Source organism: Bos javanicus, chromosome 3, assembly GCF_032452875.1.
Source record: "Bos javanicus breed banteng chromosome 3, ARS-OSU_banteng_1.0, whole genome shotgun sequence".
In the NCBI taxonomy this organism is placed as follows: Eukaryota; Metazoa; Chordata; class Mammalia; order Artiodactyla; family Bovidae; genus Bos; species Bos javanicus.
In genome coordinates this window covers 27,332,862-27,359,720 of record NC_083870.1, presented here as the reverse complement: position 1 = coordinate 27,359,720, position 26,859 = coordinate 27,332,862, and the positions used below count along the sequence as shown (strand labels likewise).

General features: G+C 43.3%; 1 long non-coding RNA gene and 1 other non-coding gene across 2 annotated transcripts; one reads left to right on the top strand and one right to left on the bottom strand.

The window, feature by feature from the left end:
- Positions 1 to 311: 311 nt before the first annotated feature.
- Positions 312 to 7,230, bottom strand: LOC133243322 (uncharacterized). The gene is made up of 3 exons (XR_009735038.1): positions 7,093 to 7,230; positions 4,169 to 4,325; positions 312 to 834 (listed from the first exon to the last, which is right to left on the bottom strand). It is a non-coding gene; the product is annotated as an uncharacterized LOC133243322 (long non-coding RNA).
- A 19,269-nt stretch (positions 7,231 to 26,499) lies between these two features.
- On the top strand, positions 26,500 to 26,606 carry LOC133245503 (U6 spliceosomal RNA). Its single transcript, XR_009735750.1, has one exon. It is a non-coding gene; the product is annotated as a U6 spliceosomal RNA (small nuclear RNA).
- The last annotated feature ends 253 nt before the right edge of the window (positions 26,607 to 26,859 follow it).

The window sequence follows — 26,859 nt, the reverse complement described above, 5'->3', positions numbered from 1 at the left end:
TCACCTCCCCTAGCTTTTTTCATAGTGATGCTTTCTAAGGCCCACTTGAATACACAGAAGAACTGTACACAAAAGATCTTCACGACCCAGATAATCACGATGGTGTGATCACTCACCTAGAGCCAGATATCCTGGAATGTGAAGTCAAGTGAAGCAGGGGAAAGGGAAGTGCAATTACAAACAAGATTTCCTAATGTGGGTAAGAGGTCATTAGGCTGGGGAAACCCTATGCAGGGATTGCTACTGCAAGCCCATTTAAATCCACATGATGTTAACTAATATTTATTGAGCCCTAATTGGATACTAGTCTCTGTTCTAAATTCTTTACATACAATAGTGCATTTAACCCTCACAACAAACCTATGACACCAGGCTTATTCATTGCACTCATTTTATAGTTGAAGAAACTAAGGCTCAGAAAAGTGAAGTGACTTAGTTCACCATCCCAGAGTCAACAGAGAGGAATAGCAGAGACAGTTTTCAAATTTGGATAGCCTGTCCAGAATTCAAACACCCAACCTCCATCACATGCGGTTTGGGGTGATGTAGAGTAATTATGCAATCAAAATGATTTGTATCTAGTCACAAACATGAGTAGCTATCTTGTTTGGTCAGAAATTAGTATTTTGAGATTGGTTGCTGATATTCTGTTTTGTGCATTTGTATGTATCACAGTGCTTACAAAAACCCTGGAGTTGAATGTGAGGCGCTGTAATGAAGGGGTGAGGCTGAGAATGTATAATGATGCTAAATGTTGCTTCCAACAATAAATCTTAACTTCGCCCATGTACATTGCGTGTTCAGCACACAGTTAGCAAGGATCACGAGAGACGCCTGCAGAGATCAGAAGGAACATAAATTAGTCAGGACGTGGTATTTTTAAGTGACAGAAACCCAACTCAAACTAGCTCACTCAAAGAGGAAAACCTGTTGGCTCATCAAACAAGCTTCCACAATGGCCTGGAGTGGAGTCAGGTTAGAAACACCTGAATGTCCTCGCAGACCTCCTTAGGTATCAGTCTCCAAGGAAGGCACCATTCTGTCACTCTTTAAAAATTTGCCCAGAGACATTTGTATGGGAAACACTTGGAGAAGCGAGGTAGAGGAGCATGCTAAAAATGTAAATATCCCCAGAAGGGATTCTAAACCTATTAAACCAGACTCCCTGGGGATGTGGCCCAGGGAGTTACATGCTAAACAGGCTTCCTGGGTGACTCTCTCAATTCAAAATTTGAGAACCGCTGTCTACGTTACAACAGTAGCTATAGTACATGTCATATGATTGCTTTCTTTGCCCCTTTGCTGCCTCGTGGAATCCCATTCTTTTCCTAATATCTTGTTGAATAATATAACCCATCATCCAATAGTGTGATCATCGAATGCCAGCCATTCCCCAGGACAGTATGTTTCAGGAGAGGAGGAAGTGCTAGTGTTGGCCCAATGCCCTCTGTTGTATCCCCATTGACTAAGTTCAGTGTTGGGCGCATGGTAAGTGTTCAATAAATCCTTATCCAGTGGATTAATATAATGATTTATTGTCCACAGAGTCCTCTCACATATTTTTCTCATTTATATAACAGCCCCCTATGAGGTAGGTAGGCTAGACATTATTATTTCATCATTTCATTTTTCATGTAAGAAGAGTGAAATCTGGGGAGAAATAGATCTTCTCCTGTCACATCCATAGCAGGTGGTCTTTCAACTCCCATCCCCTGGCCTTCCAGTGGGCTCATTCAAACAGACTGGAAGGAGGGTCTGTGGGGTTACTCAGCCATCACGAGTAACCAGAAAGGTCTCCAGAAAGACAGAGGTGGCACACACGATCCCATTCTCCAGCTGAGGCATAGGCCTCTTGCCAAAGGCGCTTTTTTTGTATTTTTATTAACTTATTTATATTTGATTGTGCTGGGTCCTCATCGCTGCACTCTGGCTTTCTCTAGTTATGGCAGGTGAGGACTACGCTCTAGTTGGGTGTGTCCACTTTTCATTGTGGTGACTTCTCTTGTTACAGAGCACAGGCTCTAGAGCGCACGGGCTCAGTAGTTGAGGTGGACAGGCTTAGTTCCTCTGAGGCACGTGGAAACTTTCCAAACCAGGAATCAAGCCACGTTCCTTGCGTTGGCAGGCAGTTTCCTAAACACTGGGCCACCGGGGAAGTCCACTTTTTGGTATATTATGTGTGTCTTTCTAGTGTGACTCAACCTGCTTAACTTTTTTACATGGAACCAAATCCTCTCTCCAGGGGTCAGGAAAAGAAATCAAAGAAAGTAGGGGGAAAAGGAGTTCAGTTACGTAGAGATCTTCAGACAAAAACCTCACATTACACTCAAATACCCACCAACCTGCTCTGCTATCTGTGCACCCCGAGATGAGAATACATGCTTCTAGCAATGTAGTGAGCCCCAGCCAGTGTGACTGTTAGGATGATGTCAAATAGCATCAGTCATCTCTGAAGATCCAATGAGTCTTCTGGGTGTTTTGTTCCAAGTATCAGTATGTATGTACTGAGCACTTCTTGAGCCCCTAACAGTCTGCTGGGCACACAGGAGGGAAGACAGAAAAACACAGAGGACTCAGACCCTTGCCTGGAGGAGCACATAGCATCCATTATGTTGGAAAGAATGTGATGTTATGACAAAACTAAGAGAGAAATCAAAGAATGTGTTATACGCTGCTATTAATGCTGTGGGAGGTCAGGAGCGAGCTGTTTGGGCCAGAGGGCATAGAAAGTATCATGGAAAATGTGACTGTGTCTCGAGAGACAGCTACAGTTTTAAAAGGCTGTGAAGAGGGGGAACATTCCTGAGAAGGCAAGGAGCGTGGCATGAGTGTGGGAGAGGAAGGCGGTTCTGGGAAGAGGGAAGAGGCTGTGGCTGGCAGGTGGAGGTTATCGAGGTGTGGCCTGTGTGATCATTTCCCTTCCAGCCCCTCTGGCTTGTGCTCTCTTATCAAATGGGATGGTCAAGGTGATTATAACAATAAATAGTTTAAAAATAACAAACATCACAATAATCTCCTTCCTAGGGTGGTTGTTGATGAGTGAAGATAGCTTTTTTAAAGTGCTTGGTTTGAAAGTATGCTTAGTCTCTCAGTCGTGTCCAGCTCTTTGTGACCCCATGGACTGCAGCCCGCCAGGCTCCTCTGTCCATGGAGTTTTTCAGGCAAGAATACTGGAGTGGGTTGCTATTTCCTCCTCCGGGGATCTTCCCAACCGAGAGGGAACCTGAGTCTCCTACATGGCAGGCAGATTCTTTACCCCCTGAGCCATTGAGGAACTAGTAGCTATTGTCATTCAACATTCCTGGAACTTCTGCTATATGGCAGGCAGGTAGTAGGGGTGAAAGATGAGATCCTTTCTCTCTCAGAGATCTCCCAGAACAGAGAGGGAGAAAGCCAGGTATCCCAAACACAGCACCATTGCAGGTGCTAAGTATACAATAGAGAAAACCACTATGAGACTCAAGAACAGATTGCCTGTAAGCCTGCCTAGAGGTAGCCTGGAAAGACTTTGCAGAGGAGATAATGGCAGCAGAATCCAAACTGAGGAGTTTCTCAAATGAAGAGGGCTTCCCTGATAGCTCAGTTGGTAAAGAATCTGCCTGCAATACAGGAGACCCCAGTTCGATTCCTAGGTCAGGAAGATCAGCTGGAGAAGGGATAGGCTGCCCACTCCAGTATTCTTGGGCTTCCCTTGTGGCTCAGCTGGTAAAGAATCTGCCTGCCATGTGGGAGACTTGGGTTCGATCCCTGGGTTGGGAAGATTCCCCTGGAGAAGGGAAAGGTTACCCACTCCAGTATTCTGGCCTGGAGAATTCCATGGACTGTATAATCCATGGGTTTGCAAAGAATCGGACGCAACTGAGTGACTTTGCTTTCACTTTTCACTTTCAAATGAAGAAGGGAGAAAAGAGAAGGGTGACAGAGTTAGAGGAACCATGAAGTACTAGAAGTACTCAAGTACTTCTAAAGTACTAGTACTAGTGGACAACAGGAGCGGAGGGTGTGGAGCACGAGGAGAACTCAGATTAGAGAGTTAAGCCAGGGAAGGATCTGGACAGGCCTTGGGTGCCAGGCTAAGGAGGTAGGATTCGGTAAAACACCAGGAGTAATTAAAAGGAAGGGACATGACATGTGGAGGCATGTGGATCTGATTGTGTGGTCCCCTTACCTCCCTGGGCCTTGTTTCCACATCTGGAGGGAAGGAAGACTGTGAGAACCAATCCCTGTCTTGTCCTGAGAACCAAGGAGCATCATACCACCAAGCCTCCTCTCCCATCCTCCGCCTGGCCTACAGAACTTATGCAATCACCAGGCCAGTTGCAGCACTGCAGAGAGGACAGGTTAATGGACATAGCTGAAATGTTAACTAACTTATTAGACAAATATCTATCAAGCACCTACTATATGCAGCCAAGGTGGCACTAGCGATAAAGAATCTACCTGCCAATGTAGGAGACGTAAGAGACTCAGATTTGATCCCTGGGTTGGGAAAATTCCCCTGGAGGAAGAAATAGCAACCCACTCCAGTATTCTTGCCTAGGAAATCTCATGGACAGAAGAGCCTGGTGGGCTACAGTTCATAGGGTCACAAAGAGTCAGACACTACTAAAGCCACTTAGCATGCACCATATGCAGGCACTCGTGAACAGCGGAAGATGCCAAAGTTAGACTCTTGGAAAATGGTAGGAACTGTTGTAGGAAAAATGAGGCGTGAGAGGATGGTCATATCCTAGGTCTGGGGTAGGTCCCTGGGATGGGCCACCAAGTGAGAGTCCTTGGTTTTGCCCAGGAAGGAATTCAAGAGTGAGCTGAAGTAGAGTAAGAACGGATTTATTCAGGGAGGTACACATTCCATAGACAGAAGGTGGTCCGTCTCATAAAGTGAGAGGTCCCAGGGTGTGCGGTGGTTAGTCTTTATGGGCTGAGTAGTTTCACAGCCTAATGGGGGCGAGGGGGAACATTCTATCTTGGAGAAAGGGCAAGGATTTCTGGGAATTAGGGCACCACTCGCTTTTTGGCCTTTTGTGTTTGGCATAGGAACTGTCCCCACCTGTGGTGTGTCATATAGCGTGTGCTAATAGATTAAAGTGAGCGCATAATTGAGGTTCAAAGTCCACTGGAAGCTGAGCCTTCCGCCATCTTGAATCTAGTGGTTCTAACCCGTTTTTGTGGTATCCTGTTCTTAATGATTGTGTCATTCTTGTAATGGTTGTGCCCAGCCCTCTTCCTTTTGTCTCAAGACCTGCAGAGTCCAGTCTGGTGGCCCCTCTCTTGCAGCTCAGGCACCATGTCTTCTGGGGAGAATGGAAATTGTTCATGTGCAAGGGCATGCACCCTGGAGTGGGGTGGGGTGGGGTGCGGCTTGGAGTAAGGCACTGTCCTTAGCCCTCCTTCCTGCTGGTAGAAGTCTGTCTCACCCATAAGCCTTCCTGTTAAGACTTGAAATGGAAATTTCAGGACTTGAAATGGGAGCAGGCATGTACTGAGTCAGCATGCAGAGACCTAGCAGGATGGACTGGGAACCCTAGGGCAGCCTCCCACGAGCCACGTTTGCTTGAATAGTTTGTAGAAGTTTGGGTAAATACAAATTCTCGTGTTCCCGGGCCATACAAATCCCACTCCACAAATGCTTCAAAACCAGCCTTCAGGGCATCGTCCCATGTAAAGGAATGTTTTCTTTGTCAAATTTTTTAATCCTACTGTTCTTTATGTGGCCTACTCCCCTACATTCCCACAGATTTCTAGGGAGCCTTCTTTCTGGTCTGATACAGATTTATCCCACTGGAACCAGGTCAGGCACCGGAACAATTGGAAAATATTGGGCTGGAATGGTTTCTAACAATCACCCAAAGACAAAGGCTAACCATGTGTGGGGCTGGTGTCAGAACTAGGTCCAAAGTCAGGGACAGAAACTGCCCATGGCTGCTTCTGGGGGCTGCTGACTGAGATACCCAGCCCAGATTCTCCGTTGGTCCTAGGAGCTGGCCTGTCTGACCCCTGACACTTCTTGCCCACCACATGACTCCCCCTGGGTGTCCTTAAGAGGGGTCCTCGATCATCCCAGGCCAACCTCCTCAGGTGCCTGAGGTCTCCTCACCCTGCTGCCTGGGGTCCACTTGTGACCCCTAGTATTACAGTATTTATTTCACATAGTTACTGTAAAGTTTAAATTAGATAATACACGTAAACCACAGAGTAGAAGATCAGTAACTGTTAGACCTGTTCTTTCTTTTTTTTTGAGTAGTCTGACATGAGAACAGTCAACCAATAAAAATTGATTTAAAAAATTTCATACTGAGTATAAGCTGTTGATGAAAAAAAAATACACAACCTTAAAGTCAAGAATCATGTTTTATTCAGCAGACATTCTGAGAACTTAAGCTTAGAAGGCAGATTTCTCAGATAGCTCTGAAGGACTGTTCCAAAAAGGTAAAGGAGGAGCCATAATATGTATAGGAGTTTTTACAAAAAAAAAAAAACCAAACAGGTAGTCAGAACATCAAAAGATTATTGTTAATTAAAGAAAGCCAGACATCTCAAGTTAATTAATTTAGTGCTTTTTTTTTTTTTTTGTAGGAGAAGAAGCAAGAGTCTGGGTTCATTGAAATTATTCCCGATGCTGGGAAAGATTGAAGGCAGGTAGAGAAGGGGATGACAGAAGATGAGAGGGTTGGATGGCATCACCAACTTGATGGACTTGCATTTGAGCAAGCTCCAGGAGTTGGTGATGGACAGGGAAGCCTGGCGTGCTGCAGTCCATGGGGTCACAGAGTCGGACACAAGTGAGCAACTGAACTGAACTGAACAGAGGCACCTTAACTATCTAGAGTCGGTATCCTACTTTTCTCCACCCTGAATCCCCTCAGAGTGTACAGTTGGGGGCAGCTATGGTGACTGATGGCCTGGTAGCTGCAATATCCTTTGCTTATTAATATAGCAGGTGACATTCTTTGTCCACATTATTAATAAGGACAGAGAGGAATAAAATAGACAATTAAGGAGTTAATCCTACTAGGAGATTGTAAGTAGAAAAAATATGGGTGACCCCTGTAAATTAATGATTACTCAAGAAGTCAGGTTTGTGGGACTTACCTGTGGTCCAGTGGCTAAGACTTTGAGCTCCCAATGCAGGCGGTCCCGATTTGATCCCTGGTCAGGGAACTAGATCCCACACGCCACAGTTAAGAGTTTGAATGCCGAAACTAAAACTCCCACATGCTGCAATGAAGATCGAAGATCAAGTGTGCCAAAACTAAGACCAGGAACAGCCAAATAAATATATTAGTTAAAAAAAAAAAAAGCAGGTTTGCTTAACCACAAAACCAAGCAGGCTTGCTGGGCGACAAAACCATGCAACAAAAGCATGAGACGTGCCCCCAAATAGTAAAAGACCTGTGGGATAAGACCAACATCCTGGCCAGTGAATTCAGTGTTACTGATCCCTAGGACATGCTCTCTGCACATGTAAAAGCAATAGTTTATGGAAAGTGACATTTCAAAATGAAAGACACTCATTGTACCGAGACCTGAAATAACTTTTCCATAATGCCTTGACAGTTCTGACTTGGCCACATAGAGACCAAAAAACCCTGCCCAACCTGAAGGGCAGCTAATGATGGTAGCATGATGTCTACTCAAGAATGAAAAAGAAGGTGATCTTCTCCCCCTCCCCACTTTTCCTTTGATTATAAGACTCTAGCCTACTAAGTTCTCAGGGCAGTGCCCTTTTGCCTACCCACTTGTAAGCCTCGTAAGTTGTATTTTTCTAATAAATCACTTCTTATTTATCACTATGCCTCTCACTGAATTCTTTCTGTGGTGAGACAAAAAAAACCCTGAGCTCCTCGGAAACCCCCCGACCCCCACTGAAACACAATTTAGCCATCTTACTACTATATGCCTAGTGCTGTGTTAAGCACCATGTCTGTGTGCCTGCTAAGTTGCTTCAGTCGTGTCTGACTTCTTGTGACCCCCTGGACTGTAGACCACCATGCTCCTCTGTCCATGGAATTCTCCAGGCAAGAATAATGGAGTGCGTTGCCATGCTCTCCTCCAGGGGATCTTCCCAACCCAGGGATCAAACACATGTCTCTTACATCTCCTGCACTGGCAGGTAGGTTCTTTACCACTAATGCCATGAAAAATATATGAAAGGTTTCTACTTTGAATCCATCAGCTAAATAATCATAAAATAGGTGTTACAGGCTTACTCTCTGTCCAGTATCATGGTAAGAACCGTGACAAATTACAGCATGTATGACACATTGCACCATCCCTTCCTGTGAGACTTTTACTCCAATGAGATGATATATACATAGAAAAAGTTGAATAGGAAAGTAAGACCTAACAATACAGAAAGGACAAATATAAGAATCACAGGCTGTGCACACAGTCCGCTGCTAAATGGGGGAGAAGATCTAGCAGAGCAGAGGAGCTCTCAGGCTAGACATTTGAAAATCAGGAAGCTACATGGAGAAGACAAGCGGCCTGGAGGTCCCCAGGTATATAACTGGGGTTTTGGTTGTTTTAGTTCTGGTCAAGAGAAGAGGCTAAAACATGTAACATGGACCACACTGCAGAAAAGGTGAAACACCTGATGGATCAAGAGCTGTGAGGTCTGTTGATTGTGTGATACTGGCCATTTGGCCCCTTCATTTCTGAGCAATCGGGTGCAAGTGACTTCACTTCCCTAAGTCTCTTTTGTTGCAACAGGAATAACAGCAGTTTCTACCTCATGGAAACAGTGACAGACTTTATTTTCTTAGGCTCAAAAATGACTGCACATGGTGACTGTAGTCATGAAACCAAAAGGCACTTGCTCCTTGGAAGAAAAGCTATGACAAACCTAGACAGCATATCAAAAAGCAGAGACACTACTTTGCCAACAAAGGTCCATCTAGTCAAAGCTATGGTTTTCCAGTGGTCGTGTATGGATGTCTAAGTTGGACTATAAAGAAAGCTGAGTGCCGAGGAATTGATGCTTTTGAACTGTGGTGTTGGAGAAGACTCTTGAGGGTCCCTTGGACTGCAAGGACATCAAACCAGTCAATCCTGAAGGAAATCAGTTCTGATTATTCATTGGAAAGACTGATGCTGAAGCTATAGCGCCAATACTTTGGCCACCTGATGCAAAGAACTGACTCATTGGAAAAGACCCTGACGCTGGGAAAAATTGAAGGCAGGAGGAGAAGGGGCCAACAGAGGATAATATGGTTGGATGGCATCACTGACTCGATGGACATGAATTTGAGCAAGCTCTGGGAGTTGGTGATGGACAGGTAAGCCTGGTGGGCTACAGTCCATGGGGTCACAAAGAGTCAGACACAACTGAGCAACTGAACTGAACTGATCTACCCCAATGGAGTTGTAAAGATTAAAAAGTATATTTTCATATATATCAATTAACATAGAAACAGGCACTTATGTGTCAATATAAGTAAGATTTATTATAAAAACATAAGGAGAAGTTATGGTATTATTTGGGGGAAATATATCCTAAGCCTGGGAAGTTATCTTGTTTGCCAGGAAAGACGTGATAACTGCTACAGTGTGTGAACTAGAATTTTTAATTTATGTTTAAACTTACTGGTTATTTATTTTTTGGCCACACCATGCAGTTTGCAGGATCTTAGTTCCCCAATGTTGACTCATTAAGTTGTGTTCAGCTCTTTGCGACCCATGGACTGCAGCATGCCAGGCTTCCCTGTCCTTCACTATCTCCTTGAGTTTGCTCAAACTCATATCAGTTGAATCGGTGATGCCATCCAACCATCTCATCCTCTGTCACCCCCTTCTCCTTCTGCCATAAATCTTTCCCAGCATCAGGGTCTTTTCCAATGAGTCAGCTCTTCACGGCAGGTGGCCAAATTATTGGAGCTTCAGCTTCAGCATCAGTCCTTCCAATGAATATTCAGGGTTGATTTCCTTTGTGATTGACTGGTTTGATCTCCTTGCAGTCCAAGGGACTCTCAAGAGTCTTCTCCAGCACCACAATTTGAAACTACCAATTCTTCTGCACTCAGCCTTCTTTGTGGTCCAACTCTCACATCCATACACGACTACCGGAAAAACCATAGTTTTGTCAGACCTTGTTGACAAAGTGGACCTTTGTCAGCAAAACGATGCCTCTGCTTTTTAATATACTATCTAGGTTGGTCAAGGCTTTTCATCCAAGGAGCAGGGACGCTCAAAGTCCTAACCACTGGACCTCCAGGGGATTCCTTGAATTCGAATTTTTAAAAATATTTTTCATATTTTATTTGCTCATTTATTTGATTTGGAAAACTCAAACTCCAACCACTCAAGAAAGGAAAGCTCTTGAGTGTTTCCTTTATCCCAAAACCCTTTTTCCTCCCATCTACCACAAGAGACAGTCCTCTAAAGATTCTGAGTAAATACACACGTGTATCCTAGGCCTGTAAGATGGGGCCACACAGGGCTTGCCTACCCTCTCAACCCATCTAGTTGCCACCTGGGAACTGGTTTTGGGGGTGTGGATTATAGTTCTTCTATTTCTTTTCCTGGTAAGACTAAGCAGAGGGGATCAAAGAAATCCAGACTATTGTCTCCTGTCCATAAGGGGGAATGAATTTAGCAGGAAAACTTGAAATACACATTCCACTCAACCTGTTCCTTGAACAAACCCTCCACTGTGATGGCTAACAGGCCCTAACACTGGCTGATCGCCAGCCCTCTGCCTATTCCCGCTCTGGTGGGTGTATTAATGAGGAGGGCCAAAAGGCGGCTGGAACAGAGAAGGGAGAAAAAGAGTGAGGAGGAGTAAGAGAATGTAAAGATTGAACCTTTTGTCTATGAATAACTGAGAGTCAACTCTATTTGCAAATTAATGTTGATAACGTTTTGGGCGAGTTGGACCTCAGGAGACTGCATTCTAGTTTTTTCATAGAAACCATGGGGTCAAAAGCCAAGCCTGCCAGGTGCTTTTCTAAATGGCAACTGCTGCTATCATTACCCACAGGAAGGTGTTTCAAGGGGACAGTAACCCCGTGCCGTCCTTTGGCCATGTTGTTATGAGTAGGGAAAGGCTCTGGGACTAGGGCCCATGTAGCCTCAAAGGACAATGGTCTTCTACCAATTAGGTCTGCCAACACAGGGAGCAAGTGGCTTAAAGTGGGAACAAGTGGCCTTTGGCTTAAAGCCCTGAATTTCGAAGCCTTGGAAAGGGACTTTGCAGCTTCCTTCAGTTTTTCTTTCAATCCTGTTTGATAAACTTCCATGGGACTTAAGGTCAGGGCAGGGATGCTATCTACAGCAGGTAGAGACTCACCATCTCTTTGCCATGTTGGCACAGCGCCTCTATTGTGAGTGAACCAGAAGGCTGGGTCACACTCATTTTGCACCCATGGGAGTGGCAAGTTGGGTCTATCTGAACACTCAATCTGCAAATCCACTAAGGAGTTGTTTATTTCTTTAGTCTGTGGTGTCACCTCATTCATCCAGGAAGAGGCATTGGGGTTTTGTAGGAGATAGTCTGGGACTCTATTTAAGCTATGTGACCCTGGCAAATCACCAAATGACTCTGAACTTCAGTTTCTTCCTCTAGGAGGAAAAGGGGAAAAATGCTTCTGCTCAGAATTCTTGGGAGGAATATACAAGATCACAGTTCTTAGGCTGTTTTCTCATAGGACCTAACCAGTAACAGTTGGTAACATTGTCCCACATCACATACCAAATAGTACAATATCTGTGGCCTCTTGACAAGGGGAGCTCACCCCTTCTGAAGTTGAGAGACCCTGGGCAGGAGCTACTGTAAAACCTACTCTTGAATTTTGTTGTTCCTTATTGTGCTTCATAGCTTCCCAGGTGACTCAGTAGTTAGGAATCTACCTGCCAATGCAGGAGAGGTGGGTTTGATCCCTGGATTGGGAAGATCCCCTGGAGAAAGAAATGGCACCCCACTCCAGTATTCTTGCCTGGGAAACCCCATGGACAGAGGAGCCTGGTGGGCTGCAGTCCATGGGGTCTCAAAGAGTCAGACACGATTTAGTGACTACACAACAACAGCAGCAAATTATTCCCATATCAAGGGGACTCCCAATATTTGAAGTCTATGGGACTTTCTCCTTGAAGGAAGTGAAAACAGTTTTCTGCCTCTGAAAAAGAACAGCTCAAATTCAAGGCAAATGAAACCATGGAAAGCAACAAAATGCCACAGGGACCATCTGGCTACTCCAAAGGTCAAACTGTGAAAATTGGGATAAAATAGCATTTTCCTCAGGCAGGAGGAACACGAAGTCAAACAGAGCTTATGAAACCCAGAATGAAGAGTAATCATTCTAGCCAGTTCTTCCATTGATTCTTGAAGAGCCTGGATGCAGAGTAAACTTGTGAGAAGCGAGTGGGGCTTGAGCAGGTGGACAAGGTTTGAGAGACGTGGGCCTTCAGCCTGACTGACCATTAGGAGATGCTGCTCAAGAGAGACAGTGGTTCAGGGCTGGCAGCGAGGAGGGCTCCCATTTCACAGCCTTAACCTCAATTATTATTTAATTCTTCTAGTCATTTGGCTTTTGATAGTTGAGGACTCCAGCCAAGAAGAGGCAGAGGAAATGGAACAGAGTGTGTTGCAGAGAAATGTGCAGTAAGATGTCATTGTCTACTAGGTCACAGAGGGGCCAGGTCAGGAGCTGCTTTTGCTCAGAAGACAGTGTCAGATGAGAGAGTCAGGGCTCCTCGGACTTTCCCCAGTGCTCTCCCACTCCCTGAGGTGCTGGTGAGGAGGCAGCCCCTCCTCCGGACTGGCTCCCCTTGGCCAGACATCTGTTCTCCCAGGGCAGCCAACAGAGATGCGCTCACTTCCAGAACCTAAGTGACAGTTCTGACCCCATCTTGCCAGCTATTGCTGGAGTTGGACAGTTGAAGCCAAGCAGGGAATCATGCTGGCATGGGGCCAGCCTCATATCAGGCAATTCTGCTGACTCAACTCCCTCTTCTTCAAAGCAAGCCCTGGGAGCTGGCATGCGGGAAGCAGCACTGAAGACTCTGAGGGCTGATGGCACGGGCCACCTGGCAGGGACTGGCCAAGGCAGGTGGGGCGACAGGGAGGAGCCATCGCCCATCTGCTACCCCCGTCCCACCTTCCAATAACTGCATGGGGGACAGAAGTACATGCTTGCCCAAGAATTTCAGGGCTTCCTTCACAAGTAGAAACAAGCATCTCATAGGAGGGAATGTTGCAACACAAGAAATAAATACTCTGCATGAGAAAAATGGATCACTTGAATAATCCTCAAAAATTATGCTGGCCGTTTGGTAGCACTTAGTGGTTTTAAAAAAAAAGCCACATGTTAGGGTTGGAAAATAAGTTCAGAGAGGGATAAAGAATAATACATATATGGCCCACATAATCACCTCGTCCCCACTATGAGGTAATATTCACAGATGTTAAGGAAGACAGTCACTTGATTAGATAATATATAATACAAAAAGTCCAAAATGAAAAGTGAAATCTCTTATCCCCTTACACAACCCTCTCCCAAGGGCACCCCTTACAAGAGTTTATTATGTTTTTCTCCAAGAGGAAAAAAGTTGATGCATATTCTATATACCGGTTTGTGCTTAAATATTATTAACACTCCAAAATAGCTTGAGGATTACTCAACCCTGTGGGTCAGCAGCCCCACTGTGCTTTGTGGAGCCCAGAGCACACAATGTGGGTGGTGCCCACTAGGGTTATGCTGCGTGGTAAGAGTCTGAGGAGGCCTTACAAATAGCTGTGAAAGAAGAGATGTGAAAAGCAAAAGAGAAAAGGAAAGATGTAAGCATCTGAATGCAGAGTTCCAAAGAATAGCAAGAAGAGATAAGAAAGCCTTCCTCAGCGACCAATGCAAAGAAATAGAGGAAAACAACAGAATGGGAAAGACTAGAGATCTCTTCAAGAAAATTAGAGATACCAAGGGAACATTTCATGCAAAGATGGGCTCGATAAAGGACAGAAATGGTATGGACCTAACAGAAGCAGAAGATATTAAGAAGAGGTGGCAAGAATACACAGAAGAACTGTACAAAAAAGATCTTCATGACCAAGAAATCACAATAGTGTGATCACTCACCTAGAGCCAGACATCCTGGAATGTGAAGTCAAGTGGGCCTTAGAAAGCATCACTACAAACAAAGCTAGTGGAGGTGATGGAATTCCAGTTGAACTCTTTCAAATCCTGAAAGATGATGCTGTGAAAGTGCTACACTCAATATGCCAGCAAATTTGGAAAACTCAACAGTGGCCACAGGACTGGAAAAGGTCAGTTTTCATTCCAATCCCAAAGAAAGGCAATGCCAAAGAATGCTCAAACTACCACACAATTGCACTCATCTCACATGCTAGTAAAGTAATGCTCAAAATTCTCCAAGCCAGGCTTCAGCAGTACATGAACCGTGAACTTCCAGATGTCCAAGCTGGATTTAGAAAAGGCAGAGGAACCAGAGACCAAATTGCCAAATCCGCTGGATCATCAAAAAAGCAAGAGTTCCAGAAAAACATCTATTTCTGCTTTCTTGACTATGCCAAAGCCTTTTAACTGTGTGGATCACAATAAACTGTGGAAAATTCTTCAAGAGATGGGAATACCAGACCACCTGACCTGCCTCTTGAGAAACCTGTATGCAGGTCAGGAAGCAACACTTAGAACTGGATATGGAACAGCAAACTGGTTCCAAATAGGAAAAGGAGTGTGTCAAGGCTGTATATTGTCACCCTGCTTATTTAACTTATATGCAGAGTATATCATGAGAAACGCTGGGCTGGAAGAAGCACAAGCTGGAATCAAGATTGCCGGGAGAAATATCAATAACCTCAGATATGCAGATGACACCACCCTTATGGCAGAAAGTGAAGAGGAACTAAAAAGCCTCGTGATGAAACTGAAAGAGGAGAGTGAAAAGCTTGGCTTAAAGCTCAACATTCAAAAAACGAAGATCATGGCATCTGGTCCCATCACTTCATGGGAAATAGATGGGGAAACAGTGAAAACAGTGCCAGACTTTATTTGGGGGGCTCCAAAATCACAGCAGATGGTGACTGCAGCCATGAAATTAAAAGACACTTACTCCTTGGAAGGAAAGTTATGACCAACCTAGATAGCATATTCAAAAGCAGAGACATTACTTTGCCAACAAAGGTCCGTCTAGTCAAGGCTATGGTTTTTCCAGTGGTCAGGTATGGATGTGAGAGTTGGACTGTGAAGAAAGCTGAGCGCCTAATAATTGATGCTTTTGAACTGTGGTGTTGGAGAAGAGCCTTGAGAGTCCCTTGGACTGCAAGGAGATCCAACCAGTCCATTCTGAAGGAGATCAGCCCTGGGATTTCTTTGGAAGGAATGATGCTAAAGCTGAAACTCCAGTACTTTGGCCACTTCATGCGAAGAGTTGACTCATTGGAAGACTCTGATGCTGGGAGGGATTGGGGGCAGGAGGAGAAGGGGACGACAGAGGATGAGATGGCTGGATGGCATCACTGACTTGATGGACATGAGTTTGAGTGAACTCCGGGAGTTGGTGATGGACAGGGAGGCCTGGCGTGCTGCGATTCATGGGGTCGCAGAGTCAGAGACGACTGAGTGACTGAACTGAACTGAAGAGTGTTGTTTCTGCTTCAGGATATCCTAATGCTCTTTCCAGATCAATACAGATTTTTCTCTCTTTTACGTCTGACTTCACAGATCCCGTGATTTGGATGTACCATAATTTACTCAACCAGTCCCTGTGGATGAGCAATGTGTTCTTTTCCTCCCCCGGTTACAAAAATGCTCTAATTAATATCCTTGTGCAGGTATCTTGGTAAACATTTGTGAGTGTTCACAGAAGAAATGCTTATTGCAGGATTCTGAAGTCCATGAGCACATGCATTTTAGTTCTATAGATATTATCTACTCAGTGGTAACAGCTACTCCTAGGAACACAAGGGTTCCCCTGATTTAATTACCTCCTGAGATAAGGTGAAAGGGATCAACCTGACATTGGAACAGGATCCCCTTATTACTACATGCAGTATTGAATGTGTGTGTGCACAGATTGGGTGGGTAAGAGCGAGGTGGATTGGATGAGAGAGGAAAATAAAAGAAATTCTGTGGAATTTAAGAAGGGCTGTCATCCTAACCACTGATAAGGGAAAAGGTGGACAAAAGAGTTATAAAGGCTGCATTTATAGTATTGCTCTATCTCAGCTAGAGCCTGGGAGTAGCCCAGAAACAAAGTGACAGTCCCCGCTGGGCTCCGGGCTTTGAGGCGCCATTGTTCCATGTAGCTTCAGTTACTTACTGCAGCTGCTCTAACGACTCATATGATCACTCACAGTTCTGGGGGGTCCCTGGGTGCTCAGCTGGGTGGTTCTCAGGTGGGCTTTCCCAGGTAGTTTCAGTCACTTGCATGGGCTATTATTTTGACTGGAATTGCCCAAAAGAATTTGTCATTCCCCCTCCACCCCCAGCTTTCAGTTGCTGTCTCTCTTCCTAAAGAGAATAGGATGGAGGCTTGGCTATTTATCTCGGGGTCAAATTGACTTAAAGGAAAAGAATTTATTGATTCAGGTAACTGAAATGTCTAGGAGTATTTCGGCAAGTAGCTCTAGTTGCTAAAAGAATATCATTAGGAACTTGTTTCTCTCTCTCTCTCAAATTCACTTTCTCTTCTTGACTTCTTTTTTAATAATGCCCCTAAGAGCTTCAGGCTTCAGATCAGCAACCCAGGACTTCCCTTGCAGTCCAGTGGTTAAGATTTCACCTTCCACTGCAGTGGACATGAGTTCGATCCCTGGTCAGGAAACTAACAGCCCACATGTTGCATGGCGTGGCCAAAAGTAAAAAAAAAAAAGAAATAGCAACACTGGGAGAGAGAAACCCTCTTTGTCACATTAGCTTCAGCACCATTCTGAAGTTGTTTATTGGACTGGTATGAGTCACAGGCGTGTCCTGTGGGGATAGAACAAATCATTCCACCCAGAGAAGGGAATACACTGGCCGAGTCAGTGGCTCTCAAGAGGAAACCAGACTCACCAAAATCCTATGAACTGAGATGGATGGTGAGGCGAGGTGGTTCCTTAAAAGTGGAAAAAGGGAGACAGTGGACCTCACTGATTCCAGTCGCCAACCCAGGGAGGGAGTCGCTTCCACACCACCTCTGTAAACACTTAGAAATGATCCGTGAGAGGAAGCTTGCTCACTGCCTTTGATAGTAGTCTGTTCCACTATCAGTCAGCTTTACGTAAGTCATCATACAGTAAAATAAATGCTAACACTGTCAGTGGCTCCTGTGTGTCAGGCACTGGGTATGTACTTTACAGTCATTTTTCAATTTCTTTTCATAATTCCTGGGAAATGATTTCCCATTGTTAACTTCACTTTATAGAGGAGGAAATTAAAGTTAATAATGTCTACCCGTAAGGTTGCCAACACTCAGTGAAAAAGCAGACATATGAACAATAATAGTTATTATTGACTGTGATAATTATCTAAGAGTCTTTTCATCATGTGAATAAAAATGCATTTTGACCTAAAAATAAATAAAGTTAAAAGATACTAAGTAACTCAAGTGTTTCAAGGCACAGGGTGCATTAAGGGGCTTGCCCAGGGCATCTGAACTGCTAATAGTGAGCTAGTGCTCAAGAAATATTAGACAGTTGAATGGATAAATGGATGTGAAACTAACCGGACAAAATCTTTGTGGTAAACCTCTGCAGTCTGAAGGCTTGCCACCCTGTGATTTTTAATTCCTCGATTGTACTTTGGCCTCTTGGAGTTATTTGGCTCAGCTCTTTGGCTCTTCAAATAACTATACAGCTATGATAAAACCTCTAAGACTTGAGTCTTATCGGGGAAGCATCCCTAGCGCCTTCTTCCATTCTGCATGTCAAATAGTTTGTAGAGATGTCACCAGATGCCCTTTCCTGGGCAGGGTCAATGTCCCTCTTAATATGTGCTTGAAATGGGGTTCAAATGGGTCCAACCTGCTCCAAATGGGGTCTGACTGATGTGGGGTACTATGGCACCTCGTCTCTGGCTCCTACACCTCTGTGAGCAGAACCTCAGACTATAAGCAAATCTTAAGGAGCCACTGACAACATAAGCTTGGAATCCTCTTCCATCCTAAATTCCATTCCTCATTCCATTCTTCACCTATGCTTCTGCTGAGTCTGCCCCAGTTGTAACAGGGCACGTAATTTTTGCAGCCTGGGGGCAAGGCCTTTCTTTGTCCTTGGTAAAGTTCACCCGGTTTTTTTTAATGTCCCAGACATTACTGGGGATTTTCCTTCTGTCATTCTACATCTCCCTTCTCTTTCCCAGATTGAGTTCTCTTCAAATTTGGCAAGCCTGCATTTAACCAAGTCAGAAGTTAAAGACAGACTTGTCAAAACAGAGGCATGAATAGCAAATGCCACCGGAGGCCTTCTTATGGACTTCCTGACCTGTTAACAAATCCCACCAACTGTCACTCCTCCGTCAGTTTTCTGCCTTTTCTACAAGAGTTTACAAGAGATTCTGTCATATACTGTAGTGAACTCCTGACGAACCATGTCCAAGGAGCCAGTACTCCATTGCAATATCTCAAGAGGAAAAGCGGTTAGTTTCACATCCATTTATCCATTCAACTATCTAATACTTCTTGAGCACTAGCTCACTATTTATCAGTGCAGATGTCCTGGGCAAGCTACTTAACACACCCATGCCTTAATTTTCTAGTCTGTAAAATGGGGATAATAATCTCATGAGTTTATGTAGATATTAAATGAGATAACAAGCCAAGAGACTAGAATAGCTCCTGGAACATGATAAATGCTCAGTAAAGATAAAATACAGAACACTGTCATGAACCTGTTAATGCTGGTTTCCCTCCCTTCCTGGTTCCTGGGTCAAATCCATCCACTTCCACGTCTATATTTTGTCCTTCTTCGACCCTCTCAGTTTCCTCGCTGGTTCAGATGAGGATCCGGTGCCTTCTCTTTTTCTCCCTCGCTTCGGTCCTGTCACCTAGGTGTCATTCTGAGGCCCTCCTGTCATCTCTCCTGCCAGGTTGTCAAGTCCTTCCTGGCAGGTGCCTGCCTCGGCCCATCTGAAGGCTCATGACGGCTGCCTCCCAGAGAGGGCTTTGCGGTCTCCCGCTGTTGGCCAGTCGGCAACAGTGCCCTGAGGTGTTTGCCTCACTTCCTTGAGATTCTTAACGGGACCACAGCTCCAGTCCTTTCTCCCTTTATGTGAACTTTGACATTCGGACTGAGGATTTCCCTGCAAAGACCCCATGGACTGTAGCCAGCCAGGCTCCTCTGTCCATGGAGTGAGTATCCATTCTCTATTCCAGGGGATCTTCCCGACCCAGGGATCACACCTAGGTCTCCCAAATCACAGGCAGATTCTTTGCCATCTGAGCCCACCAGGGAAGCCCAAAGATATCTCACATAAATGGATTGGAAGTCTGACTAGTCCACCCAAGTCTCTCTCAGAAAGAGAGGCCCCAGCTCCCTGACAGACTGTGGGAAGAGGGCTGGCAGTCAGACAATCTTCTTATCATTCCCAAGTGCTCTGACAGGGCAGAGGATTGGGCCCCAGTCTCCTAGCCTCCCAGGCTCAGTTCTCTTGGGCTCTCTCCTGACAGGCTACTTCTCATCTCAGAATCTACTGCCCAGGAACCTGCCCCCCACACTCTCTCCAGTTTTTGGTTTTTGGTTTGTCTTTGGCTTTCCTCCATGCCCTTCCACCTGCTGACATTACACAATTTGTTTACTGTTTATCTCCCTGCTAGAATGAAAGCTCCTAGAGAACAGAGTCTTCACCCCAGAGCTAAAAACAGAGCCTCCCTGGGCCAAAGTAGCACTTAGGGAAAAGCCACTGAATGAATCAGTGAAACAGCCGAGTCCCACTGAACGAGCTAGAAGGGACTCTGGAGATGGCCTAGTCCTTTCCTCGAATTTTTTCACGAAAGGGAACTGGGAGCAGTCCAGAGATTCTAAATGACTGCTCAGATTTAACACTGTAACTTGACTTTTTGCTTTCAAGGTGCTTTCAAGACACACTATCCCCATGTGACTTCCCACACACTCTCTGAAGATTGTTCTGATGGTGACAATGGAAAGCGACTTAGAGAGGCTAGGGTGCTCAGGATCACACAAACAGAATTTAAACTCAAGTGTGTCTCACCCCAGAACTCTGCTTTAAAGCAGTAGGTTGGGGATGACAAATATATTTCATTTCAAGAGACAAGTGCAATTAAGGGGGAATGCTACCTAGGGCCACCATTTTGAGGAGTCAGGCTACATCTGGCTTCTGTAGAAAAGTGTGTGATTGATTAGCAATTCTGCCACTGGCACAGGATGGAGAGCAGCAGGCTTCTGCCATCCCTGGGACCCAAGGATATTGTAATACTATATTTTTAGGCTCTTTATCCAAGACTCTTTCCACCTCATTCTGCTGCTTCTGGAGCCATTATTTCTACAGCTCCTTCCTTAACATGGAGAAGCCTTATGGGAAGGTTGCCAAACACAGCCAAGTTGAAGGCCAAGCATTGTTAGAAAGGAACTGAATGCATATTTGATTATTCTAGAACCTTTCATCCATCACATAGGGCTTAGTATCACCTCCACAGAAGAAAGGCACAAATATGTTAATGACAGGGGACAGATCATCCAAAATTATTTAGGGGACAGATCATCCAAAATTATTTATATCTGTGTTTGGAGGGGGCAGTATGACCTTTGGGCACTTGGTTCTGTTAGCCTCTGAGTCCTCTGAGAACACGGAAACATCCCTGAAATGTGCTATGCAATGGGGGGACTAGAGAAGCGTTTGCTGCCAGTGACCACAGAGCTGAGACCCCATCTGCACAGGAGCATGGCTGTGGCCACTCATGGCTGAGAGTCCCAGGAGTTAAATCTGTGAACCTACACAGGCTTACCGAGTCATGAGCTAAGGCTGTAAAATGCCTTGCATCACACAGGCCTCACATGGGCACAGTGACAGGCATTTCCATTTTCCCCAGCTGCCTGACATGTTCCACACGGTGCTAACAACATGGAGTTTAGACACAGACCCTGCCTTCAAGGACACAACGCCCCTGCTGGGGACACCAGACTAACCTGCCCCTTGCAAAGGCATGTACAATTGGCTGGTATCCCTCTCCACCTTCATTTCCCTTCCCCCCTCAGAAACAGCCTATCTTGATGCCTATCTTGAAATTCCCCTGATATTTTGTATTGTTTTATACCCCATGCCTTTGCTGACTCTCCTAAGCTACCTGGCAAATAGTTCTTCACAATTTTAAATCTCATCCGTGGTTTGCTGCAGCTGTGAGGCCCTGGACAAGTGATTTAACCACTCTGTGCCTCTGCTTCTTCCTCTTACAATGGGACTGATGGTAGTTTCACCTTTTAGGTTTGTTGTAAAATTTAATGAGTTAATATCAAGCACTTACAAGTGTGCTCAGCACTTAAGAATCACTACAGTTACTCATTGTTATTACTCATCCTTCAAGACTTGACTTGAAGCTTATCTCCACCAGGAAGCATTGCAAAAATACCTTACACAAAATCAAAAGACAAAAGATTACCTGGAAAAGAAGTTTGCAACATGTATGACAGGGGACTCATTTCTTTATTTACAAGGAACAAGCACAGAACTGTAGGAAGATCACAGTTCAGTTGAATAATGCCCAATGGACAGGAACATGCTGTTCCCAGAAAAAGAAATACAAGTGTCAATAAGCAAGAAAAGATGCCAAATTTCACTCATTATTATGTCAGTTGGGCAGCAATGAGAGGGCATTTTTTACCTATCAGATTGGCAAACTGGGAGAAACTAATCATTTGCTTATACTCTTGGAGGGAGTATAGATTCCTTCAGCCATGTCAGCAGGCATTTTGGAAATATTTATCAAAACTAAAAATGCACATTTCTGTAGTCCAACAATACTCTTGTTCACTCTATTAATATCCTCACAAAAGAACAATAATATATGTCACTACTGTATGCTAGGTTTCACGACAGTGCCAGGCCTACAGAGATGCTTGGCAAATATTTGTTTAATGAACATGCAAACCTAAATGTTCATTATAGCAATGTTTGTGATAGAAACTGAAAACAACCAAAATGTCCAGCAATATGGAGGCTTTAAATAAATGATTGGAGAATTCTGCAGCTGTAAAAACAGTGTCATACATCTGTACCTTCTGGCTCAAGATTTCTACTATATAAGGTGAAAAAAAAAACACTTAAAAATATCAAGTTGCAGAACAGTAAGCACTATACATGATCATTGATGTAAATAAGAAAGAATATGCATACATAAATATTCAAATATTCTAGTATAAGCATTTTCTTTTGAAGAGATGCTTTGGAAGCTGTTCATAAATTTATTTGTGGTGAACAGCCAAGGATGGAAAGGTAGGCAGAAAGAATTTTGCTTATTATTTTTTAATCTTTTGGAATGTTGTTGATTTATAATGTTGTATTTGTTTCAGGTATATAGCAAAGTGATTCAGTTATGCATACATATATATTCATTCTTTTTCAGATTCTTTGCTCGTATAGGTTATCTCAGAATATTGGTAGACTTCCCTGTGCTATACAGTAGGTTCTTATTGGTTATTTTTCTTATATACAGTAGTTTGTGTATGTTCATCTCAAGTTCCTGATTTATCCCTTCTTCTGTGCTGTTTCGCCTTTGGTAACCATAAGTTTTTTTTTTTAATTTATTTTTTTATTGAAGGATAATTGCTTTACAGAATTTTGTTGTTTTCTGTCAAACCTCAACCTGAATCAGCCATAGGAATACGTATATCCCCTCCCTTTTGAACTTCCCTCCTATATCCCTCCCCATCCCACCTCTCTACATTCTTAGCCATACAGTAAATTCCCACTGGCTATCTATATTACATATGGTAATGTAAGTTTCCATGTTACTCTTTCCATACATCTCACCATCTCTTCCCCTGTCCCCATGTCCATAAGTGTTCTCTATGTCTGTTTCTCCATTGCTGCCCTGTAAATAAATTCTTCAATACCATTTTTCTAGATTCTGTATATATGCATTAGAATACCATATTTATCTTTCTCTTTCTGACTCACTTCACTCTGTACAATAGGTTCTAGGTTCATCCATCTCATTAGAACTGACTCAAAGGCATTCCTTTTCGTGGCTGAGTAATATTCCATTGTGTGTATGTACCACAACTCCTTTATCCATTCATCTATTGATGGATATCTAGGTTGCTTCCGTGTTCTAGCTACTGTAAATCGTGCTGCAATGAACAATGGGATACATACATCTTTTTAAATTTTGGTTTCCTCAGGGTATATGCCTAGGAGTGGGATTGCTAGGTCATATGGTGGTTTTATTCCTAGTTTTTTAAGGAATTTCCATACCATCTTCCATAGTGGCTGTATCAATTTTCATTCCCACCAAAAGTGCAAGAGCATTCCCTTTTTTCCACACCCTCTCCAGCATTGACTGTTTGTAGACTTTTTGATGATGGCCATTCTGACTGGTGTGAGGTGATATCTCATTGTAGTTTGATTTGCATTTCTCTAATAATGAGCGTTGTTGAGCATCTTTTCATATGTTTGTTAGCCATCTGTGTGTCTTCTTTGGAGAATGTCTGTTTAGGTCTTTTTCCCACTTTTTGATTGGGTTGTTTGTTTTTCTGGTATTGAGTTGTATAAGCTGGTTGTTTATTTTAGAAATTAATCCTTTGTCAGTTGTTTCATTTGATATTATTTTCTCCTATTCTGAGGGTTGTCTTTTCACCTTGCCTACAGTTTCCTTTGTTGTGCAAAAGCTTTTAAGTTTAATCAGGTCCCGCTTGTTTACTTTTGTTTCTATTTTCATTACTCTAGGAGGCGGGTCATAGGAGATTTTGCTTTGATTTATATCAAGTGTTCTGCCTATGTTTTCCTCTAAGAGTTTTATAGTTTTTGGTCTTACATTTAGGTCTTTAATACATTTTGAGTTTATCTTTGTGTATGGTGTTAGGAAGTATTCTAATTTCATTCTTTTACATGTAGCTGTTCAGTTTTCCCAGCACCATTTACTGAAGAGGCTGTCTTTGCCCCATTGTATATTCTTTCCTCCTTGTCAAATATAAGGTACCCAAAGGTGCATGGGTTTATTTCTGGGTTTTCTATCTTGTTCCATTGCTCTGTATTTCTGTTTTAGTGCCAGTACCATACTGTCTTGATGACTGTAGCTTTGTAGTATAATCTAAAGTCAAGAAGGTTGATTCCTCCAGCTCCATTCTTCTTTCTCATGACTTCTTTGGCTATTTGGGGTCTTCTGGGTTTCCATATGAATTGTGAAATTTTTTGTTCTAGTTCTGTAAAGAATGTCTTTGGTAATTTGATAGGGATCATGTTGAATCTGTAGATTGCTTTGAAAGTATAATCATTTTCACAATATTGATTCTTCCTACCCAGGAACATAGAATATCTCTCCTTGTGTTTATGTCATCTTTTATTTCTTTCATTAGTGTCTTATAATTTTCTGTGTACAGTTCTTTTTTCTCCTTCAGTTCAGTTCAGTCGCTCAGTTGTGTCTGAATCTTTGCAACCCCATGAATCGCAGCACACCAGGCCTCCCTGTCCATCACCAGCTCCTGGAGTTCACTCAGACTCAGGTCCATCGAGTTGGTGATGCCATCCAGCCATCTCATCCTCTGTCGCCCCCTTCTCCTCCTGCCCCCAATCCCTCCCAGCATCAGAGTCTTTTCCTCCTTAGGTAAGTTTATTCCTAGATATTTAGTTATTTTTGTTGCATGGTGAATGGGATTGATTCCTTAATTTCTCTTTCTGATTTTTCATTGTTAGTATATAGAAATGCAAGTGATTTCTGTGTATTGATTTTGTATCCTGCAACTTTGCTAAATTCACTGATTAGCTCTAGTAATTTTCTGATACTATCTTTAGGGTTTTCCATGTACAGTATCATGCCATCTGCAAACAGTGAGAGCTTTACTTCTTCTGTTCTGATCTGGATTCCTTTTACTTCTTTTTCTTCTCTGATTGCTGTAGCTAGGACTTCCAGAACTATGTTAAATAATAGTGGGGAAAGTGGGCACTCTTGTCTTGTTCCTGATATTAGGGGGAATGCCTTTAGTTTTTCACCATTGAGAATAATGTTTGCTGTAGTTTTATTGTATATGGCCTTTACTGTGTTGAAGTAGGTTCCTTCTATGCCCATTTTTTGAAGAGTTGTAGAATGATTTTGGAAGTGTTCCTTCCTCTGCAATTTTTTGAAAACGTTTTAGAAGAATAGTCATTAGCCTTTCTCTAAATGTTTGATAGAATTCTCCTGTGAAGCCATCTGGTCCTGGGCTTTGTTTTGGGGAGATTTTTTATCACAGTGTCAATTTCAGTGCTTGTAATCAGGTTGCTCATAAGTTCTATTTCTTCTTGGTTCAGTCGTGGAAGATTGAACTTATCAAAGAATCTGTCCATTTATTTCAGGTTATCCATTTTATTGCCATATAGTGATTCATAATAATCTCTCATAATCCTTTGTATTTCTGCATTGTCTATTGTAACCTCTCCTTTTTCACTTCTAATTTTGTTGATTTGATTCTTCTCTCTTTTTTACATGATGAGTCTGGCCAAAGGTTTGTCAATTTTTTAATTTTCTCGAACAACCAGCTTTTAGTTTCATTAATCTTTACTATTGTTTCTTTCATTCTTTTCCATTTATATCTACTCTGATCTTTATGATTTATTTCCTTCTACTAATTTTGGGGGATTTTGTTCTTCTTTTTCCAGTTGTTTTAGGTGTAAAGTTAAATTAAAAGACGTTTACTCCTTGGAAGGAAAGTTATGACCAACCTAGATAACATATTCAAAAGCAGAGATATTACTTTGCTAACAAAGGTCCATCTAGTCAAGGCTATGGTTTTTCCAGTGGTCATATATGGATGTGAGAGTTGGACTGTGAAGAAAGCTGAGCGCCGAAGAATTGATGCTTTTGAACTGTGGTGTTGGAGAAGACTCTTGAGAGTCCCTTGGACTGCAAGGAGATCCAACCAGTCCATCCTAAAGGAGATCAGTCCTGGGTGTTCATTGGAAGAACTGATGTTGAAGCTGAAACTCCAATACTTCGGCCACCTCATGCAAAGAGTTGACTCATTGGAAAAGACTCTGATGCTGGGAGGGATTGGGGGCAGGAGGAGAAGGGGACGACAGAGGATGAGATGGCTGGATGGCATCACTGACTCGATGGACCTGAGTTTGAGTGAACTCCAGGAGTTGGTGATGGACAGGGAGGCCTGGCGTGCTGCAGTTCATGGGGTTGCAAAGAGTCGGACACAACTGAGCAACTGAACTGAACTGGGTTGTCTATTCAATGTTTTTCTTGTTTCTTGAGGTAGGATTGTATTGCTATAAACTTCCCTCTTAGAACTGCTTTTTCTGCATTCCATAGGTTTTTAGTTGTTGTGTCTTCATTGTCATTTGTTTCTAAAAATGTTTTGATTTCCCTTTTGATTTCTTTAGTAACCTGTTGGTTATTTAGAAACAAGTTGTTGTGCTCGCTTTGGCAGCACATATACTAAAATTGGAAAGATACAGAGAAGATTAGCATGGCCCCTGCACAAGGATGACACACAAATTCGTGAAGCGTTCCATATTTTTTAGATGGAGAAATATACCATGTTCATGGATTGGAAGAATCAATATAGTGAAAATGAGTATACTACCCAAAGCAATTTATAGATTCAACGCAATCCCTATCAAGCTACCAACAGTATTCTTCACAGAGCTAGAACAAATAATTTCACAATTTGTATGGAAAAACAAAAAACCTCGAATAGCCAAAGCGATCTTGAGAAAGAAGAATGGAACTGGAGGAATCAACCTACCTGACATCAGGCTCTACTACAAAGCC